Source organism: Callospermophilus lateralis, unplaced genomic scaffold (assembly GCF_048772815.1).
Source record: "Callospermophilus lateralis isolate mCalLat2 unplaced genomic scaffold, mCalLat2.hap1 Scaffold_72, whole genome shotgun sequence".
Classification (NCBI taxonomy): domain Eukaryota; kingdom Metazoa; phylum Chordata; class Mammalia; order Rodentia; family Sciuridae; genus Callospermophilus; species Callospermophilus lateralis.
In genome coordinates, this window is record NW_027515276.1 from 10,059,640 (window position 1) to 10,067,603 (window position 7,964).

The following is a 7,964-nucleotide window of genomic DNA, read 5'->3' on the forward strand; positions in this document are numbered from 1 at the left end:
CTCCACTGAGACTTTTCTGGTCACACTGATATCTGAGTTTTCTGAGATGTTGGCCATTCCCTTCAGATATCCAGTACATGGCCATGTGACAGAGATTGGAGGTGGTACATATCTTGGACACAAACCCAAGAGCCTATTCTGAAGAGTTGTCAGAATTCAGAAAGAAAACAGGGACTTAAAAAGGTAGTAGGTGTTGCCTATCGATATGGAAACCACGCTCCATTCATTAAATGGGCAGGATGAATACTGGGAAGCTTTCTACTAAAGAGGACACATGCATTGATGCATTCTCTTTTATAATGTATACAACCACGGACACAGTGGGATACACAGAAATAGAAACACTCACCATGTAAAATGACTTACTAGAAACAGTTCACTCCAAACCAAAGAAACCTCCTTTTCTACCTATTCTCAGAACAGAGACAAAACCACACACCCACACTCAAAAAGACACCTCCTTCCCCAAAGTAGGGCTGTGATTATCCGGAGTGTCCTCTGACAGGTTTGCCATACTATGTTCCCCGTTAATGGTCTGTCCTGTCTCAGATCTGGTCTCCTTGTCCAACTCTGTGAAGCAGTCAGGAGCCAGGGGTGAGCCACTACATACTTAGTCAGGAAAGGCCCGTGTTCAGATCTTTCCTGGCATTTGGCCATCCTCACATCAGTCAGTACCAAAAAGACTGACTCTGTCCTTGGTGATTCCAAACAAATGAGACCACGTGGACTGGGACTGGGACTGGCTCTGGTGCTTGGTTTCCTCGGTCCCAAGTTCAGAAAGTTCCATCAACAAGGAAGTGAGGTAGGTCACTTCCTTCAAGAACTGAATGAGGTCACTGCCTTGGCAACCACTTTGTCCTAACAGTTGCTTCCAAGGGTCCCATGAGATGGAGGCTGCCCCTACTTCCTTTGACACTTTCACAACTTAGAATGGTATATCAACCTTAGGCACCCGGGAACAGCTCTCCACACAAGCCTGGTTTGGTCCATCTTCTCTACATTAAGAAGAGAGAAGCTGATTCAGACACAACCCTTCATCCTGACCAGGTTGTTTGCCATGGAAAATGACTTTTTGTCTCTCAGGTCCTTCATTGCTGCCTACATCTTCTCCAGGGATCATTTCTGCATGGACCTTTGAGGTTCTTAACAGGTGGAGCATCCCCTACATTCCTGTATTGTAAGAACAATCTGTCTCTGCTCTTCTGTAAAGTTAGATTGAGTGAACAGTGTATGGTTAGGGTTAATTTCATGTTCGATTTGGGTTAGGAATCATTCTGCTGGATGAATAATGGTATTGGGAACCTGTGATATTTATAAGAATATCGAGGTTAAATATATGTATGAAAACAGAAATTAAAGTAAGATTTGAATCCCAGAAGGGATTTGGGCAGTTGATTGGGATATTTAGCTTTGAATTGTGCACATATGTCTCAAATAAATGGATATACAATGGCAGAGGAACTTGAACCTTGGATGATTGAATGCTGAAAAGAACATCCAGTCAAAAGGGATTGTCAGTAGGATTAAGAAGATAGTCGTTATGTTTAGCAAGTAGAGTTAGTATAGGATATGTAACAAAAGTTCTTTAGCAATTTTTTTTCGGGCAGTGAGTGAATATAAATGTCAGCACATATGAAGAAATCAGACACAATGATGAAATGGGGAAAATTTGTAGAAAAGCAGATATCAATAGAGACATTAGGAAATCAGGCAAAGTATAAATTGAGTGATAGGATAAGACATTTTCAACAGGGTTGAGATTGAATATCTAATCTTAGGAAGAAACAAATATGTAGGTCACCAATAGGATTGACATTTGAGAGCATTAGGCAACATGGACATGGATGTTGTTAGTAATCCATGTTCACTTTCCATCTAGACTTTGGTACAATCCTAAGTGGGACCTTTGCATTTTGTTTCCAGAATATTACTGTGATAAAATGTGTATGTAGATCAGATGACATGATTATTTCTTCCACCATTTCTAGGAGCAGTATTTTGAAGACGTATAAATTAGCATTGGGGGTAAAAAGAGGTGTACCCTGTTTCTATGAATGTACAGATAATGCATGAATAGACCTTAATTTCAATAAATAATATAACTTGTTCCACTTTAAGCAATGGATTGAATTGATATCTGAAAATATATAAGAAATCTTATATTGATATGCAATCATTCATGACAACCAGTTATACACCTAATGTTAATATTAGGTTACGGTTTATCATGAAGTTTGTGTGAGTTTTGCTTCAAAAGTGATTATGGAAATCGAAAATAATGTGTTTGGAAAGAAGTCTCATGAAAAGGCCAGTCAAGGAACACCGAGGAATTCATGAGTTCTGAAGAAGGAAGTGATTGAAATTGAAAAAAATGACGATAAATTTGCTTACTTGTGGATGAAATATTATAATATGATGTGAATAAACTGAAGAAATAGTAATGTACCAGTGTTGAATAAAAATGAACATCAAAATACACATCATGTCCCACAGGAATCTACTAGCATTGATGTTAAACTGTGTCAGTTACTGTAGAAATATTAGGATTTCTTTGCACCATTCACCAAAGTTAGTTTTCTTTTTTTTTTAATTTTTATTTATGCTTGTTCAAAACATTACATAGTTCTTGATATATCATATTCCACACTGTGATTCAAGTAGGTAATGAACTCCCATTTTTACCCCGTAAACAGATTGCAGAATCACATCAGTTACACATCCATTGATTTACATATTGCCATACTAGTGTCTGTCGTATTCTGCTGCCTTTCCTAACCTCTACTATCCCCCTCCCCTTACCTCCCCTCCCCTCTTCTCTCTCTACCTCTTTACTGTAATTCATTTCTCCCCCTTGTATAATTTTTTCCTTTCCCTCACTTCCTCTTGTATGTAATTTATATAACCCTGAGGGTCTCCTTTTATTTCCATGCAATTTCCCTTCTCTCTCCCTTTCCCTTCCTCCTCTCATCCCTGTTTAATGTTAATTTTCTTCTCATTCTATTCATCCCTACTCTGTTCTTAGTTACTCTCTTTATATCAATAAAGACATTTGGCATTTGGTTTTACGGATTGGCTAGCTTCACTTAGCATTATCTGCTCTAATGCCATCCATTTCTCTGCAAATTATATCATTTTGTCATTTTTTAATGCAGAGTAATATTCCATTGTGTATAAATGCCACATTTTTTATCCATTCATCTATGGAAGGGCATCTAGGTTGGTTCCACAGTCTTGCTATTGTAAATTGTGCTGCTATGAACATCAATGTAGCAGTGTTCCTGTAGCATTTTTTTTAGGTCTTTAGGGAATAGACTGAGAAGGGGAATACCTGGGTCAAATGGTGGTTCCATTCCCACCTCTACAAGAATTCTCCATACTGCTTTCCAATTTGGCTGCACCAATTTGCAGTCCCACCAGCAATGTACAAGTTTACCCTTTTCTCCACATCCTCACCAGCACTTGTTGTTGGTTGAGTTCATAATAAATATCTGGAATGGAAAATGCTCAGGAGTTCACAACTTGAAGGTGGTAGAGGAGTTTCCAAAAGTAAGGGACAGGGTAAATACCACAAACATGGAGCTGTGTCGGCCTTAAGACTTCTTGAGAAAATGCCTCTGAGGTTGGGCACTTGAAATATATGTTGTTGTCAGGAGCTTTAGCTTCCTTTGTAGTGAGACCATCAAAGCTGAGTCTGCATCTATGTGACCTGAAGAACATGGTTTTTTATTTTCCTATAAACACGAGGCAGCAGTGCTGAATTCTCTCTTTGTAGGCAAACTGGGGCTACTGGGGGCTAAGTGTCTCCCCGTGTGGACTGTGAAGCCATTTGATCATCCTTCACATTTCGTCATGTTATTTGATTCTGCACTGAAAGTTTGGTATTTACTTTACGAAATAAAGGAGTTTAACTGCGATACAGTGCTGCAGGGAGTTCTGTCACGTGTTGTGGTCAGGATCGGCAGGAGAATGTACCAAGCAGGCTTCTATCACACATAGTTGCCCCCTTGACCATAGCAATATGATTCTGAACATTGCCCTGAAACCTCTCCATTCAACAAGATGCCTTTACATCTGCTAGGTCTGCTAGCTTCACATGTCAGTCACAAACCATTTCTAAGCCAATGGCAGATCCACGTGGCCGCACCACAGATGTTTTTTCACACACCTACACTCTACTGCTCTTGGCCCACTACTCAGCAGGCTCCAACTTACTGGCATCTTTTTTCTACACCATTATCATGAAACTCAGTCAAACCAGACACTGTCTTGTATACTCATGATAAGTACCAGGACATCAAATGGTTTTCCAGTGCCAGCTGGTCATGGAAATTTCAAAAATTTCATGGTATTTTATAGCCATTTTTCAAGGATGAAGTTGGAGGTACTGTGGGTTTCAATTCATTCAGGAACCATTAAATGTTGAGGAAGCTCATTTCAATGGAAGCTCTAGAGAACTCTCACAGGCAAGTCTTCCGAAAGAGTGGCCCAATGTCAAATAAAGCCAGCCACATTGAGGTCTACAATGTGAGGTCCATGTGTGTTTTGACTCTCAACTATTGCTTCCAAGTCTTTCAGAATATAATCAAGTGATATCCTCGCTGAGATTCCCAGTGCTCTGTGGAAAGCCACCCTGGGCCCAGATCTCAGTTCCCAAGGGTGACTCTCATGTGTGGCCTCCGAATATCCCAACACAATTCATGGCAATACTTCTCTAAGGTCAGTTCCAGAACTCAGTCTCCAAGGGGAATCCCACAAGAGTTGAAACCCAGGTGGACACAGTCATCTTTTCCAACTGCCACACAAATGACCACAATTGAAACCAAAACACTCCCACATGGCCCTCATGTTTTTCCATATAGACACTCACCATAACCTCTCGCTGGAGGTTTCCATGAGGGGCGCAGACCAAGACACTGTCCAAAATAAGCTCCCTTGCCCCTAATTTGCCGAAAGTCAGGTTGGCCTACACACCCTTCCTGTGAACCAGAACTGATCAAATAGGGATGTAGTTAATACTGTTCTGCTTTTCCAATTTGAGGCCTACTGACTGTCAGGTATAGATTCTTTATGTGATTTGGAGTCATCAGAAAACCCAAGCACTTCTGCAGGGTTTCAAAGAACTCATTTGAACTAAAGGATCCTGATTCTTACTTGATGAAGGTCAGGAATCTAATAGAGGAAGGCAAGAGACTCATTTGCCATTTCTGTTTTGAATGCACACATGGAATCTATCTTTAGATGCATCAGGTGCTGAGAATCTAAGCCACAACCTCACACAGAACCAAGAGGCTGATTCAGACACATCCTTTTACAAAGCAATTAAGCAAAGAGCAACAGGTGATGCCCATTCATTTTCATTTGAAAACTGTTTTCTTCAGGCTTCACAAAGGGGTGGCCAGAGGCAAAGACCGTCCTGACATTTAGGGCAACAGAAAAACAGGTAAGCAAAAGACCCAAAGCAGGGTTTCTCCACTGAGACTTTCCTGGTCACACTGATATCTGAGTTTTCTGAGATGCTCCCCATTCACTTCAGCTATCAAGTACATGGTCATGTCACAGAGCTTGGAGGTTGTATATATCTTGGACACAAAACCATGAGCCTATTCTGGAGAGTGGCCAGAATTCAGGAAGAAAACAGGATCTTAGGAAGATAGTAGGTTTTGCCCATCCAGAAGGCAAGCCGCGGTCCATTCATCAATTGGGCAGGATGAATGCCAGGAAGCTTTCTACTAGACAGGACACATCCATTAATTCATTCTCTTTTCTAATGTCTACAACCACAGACACAGTGGGATACACAGACATAGAAACACTCACATGTCAAACGACTTACTAGAAACAGTGCAATCCAAACCAAACAAACCGCATTTTCTACCTATTCTCAGAACATGTGACAAAACCACAAAACCACAACCACTCCCACAAAGGCACCTCCTTCCCCCAAGTAGGTCTGTGAGTATCCAGAGTGTCCTCTGACTGGTGGGCCATACAATGTTCTCCCGAAATGTCCTGTCCTGACTCAGATCTGGTCTCCTTGGCCAACTCTGTGAAGTTGTCAGGAGCCAGCAGTGAGCCACTACCTGCTTTCTCAGAAAAGGTCCCTCTTCAGAGCTCTCCTGGCCTTTGGCTATCCTCACATAGGTAGGTACCAAGAAAGACTGACCCTGTCCTTGGTAAAACCGAACAAGTGAGCCCACTGGGACTGGGACTGGGACTGGCTCTGGGTGCCTGTCTTCATGGATCCCAAGTTCAGAGAATTCCTTCACCAAGGAAGTGACGTAGGTCACTTCCTTCAGGAACTGAATCAGGTTACTGCCTTGGCAACCAATTTGTCCTAACAGTTGCTTCCAAGAGTCCAATGAGTTGGAGGCTGCCCCTACTTCCAGTGAAACTTTCACAATTTTGCATGGTATATCAAGCATAGGCACCCAAAAAAAGCTCTCCAGATAGGCCTGGTTTGGTCCATCTTCTATACATTAAGAAAAGAAATGTTGATTCAGACACATCCCTTCATGCTAACCAGGTTGTTTGTCATGGAAGATGACTTTTGCTCTCTGACGTCATTCATAGCTGCCTACATTTAATCCTGGGATCATTTCTTTAATGACCTTGGAAGTTCTCAGCAAGTGGAAGATCCCCTAATTTCTGTATTGAAAGACCAACTCTGTCCCTGCTCTTCAGTAAAGTGAGATTGAGAGAACAGTGTATGGTCAGGGTTAATAACATGTTCCATTTGGGTTAGGAATCATTCTGCGGGATGAATTATGGTATTGGGAACGTGCGATATTTATAAGAATATAAGTGAATTATAAGTATGAAAACAGACATCTACGTAATATTTGAAGCCCAGAATTGCATTGGACCCTTAGCTGGGATTCTTAGCTTTGAATTATATTCTGCACAGATGTCTCAGATAAATCGATATACAATGGCATAATTACTTGTACCTTGGTTTATTGAATGTTGAAGAGAACATCCAGTCAAAAAGCGATAATTTGTAGGATTAGTAAGATAGTTGGTAGGTTTTGAAAGAAGAGTGAGTATAGGATTTGGATAAAAAGATCTTTAGCTGTAGGGTTTCGGATAGAGTGAATGTAATTGTCAGCACATGTGGAGAGTCTGTCAAAAGGATGAACTGGGGAAAAAAGTAGGAATGCAGATATCAATTGACATTAGGATATCAGGCAAAGTATAAAGTGAGTGATAGAATTAAACATTTTCAACAGGCTTGAGTTTGAATATATAATCTTAGGAAGAAACAAACATGTAGTCACCAATAGGATGAACTTTTGGAGGATTAGGCAACATGGACATGGATGTTTTCCGTAATCCATGCTCACTTTTCATTTAGGCTTTGATACAAACATAAGTTTGACCTCTTCTTTCTGTGTGCAGAATACTACTGTGGTAAAATGTATATGTAGATCAGGTGACATGAGTATTTCTTCCACCATTTCTGGGAGCAATATTTTGATGACGTATAAATTATTTTTGGAGGTAAAAATGGTGTACACTGTGTCTATAATTATAGAAATAATGCATGAATAGACCATACTGTAAATAAATATTATAACTGGTTCTAACTTTAAATAATGGATTGAATTGATATCTGAAAATATACAGAAAATCTTACATTGATATACAATCCTTCATTCCAACCAGTAATATATCTAATGGTTATATCAGCATTATGGTTTTTCATGAAGAATGTGTGAGTTTTGCTTCAAAAGTGATTATGGAAATCGGAAATAATATGTTTGGAAAGAAGTCTCATGAAAAGACCAGTCAAGAAACCTGGAGGAATACATGTGTTTTGAAGCAGAAAGTGATTGAAAGTGAAACAAATGCCTATATATTTGTGAACTTGTGGATCAAATATATATCCTATGATGTGCATAAACTGAAGAAATAGTAATGTACCACTGTTACATAAAAATGAACGTCAAAATACACATCATGTCCTC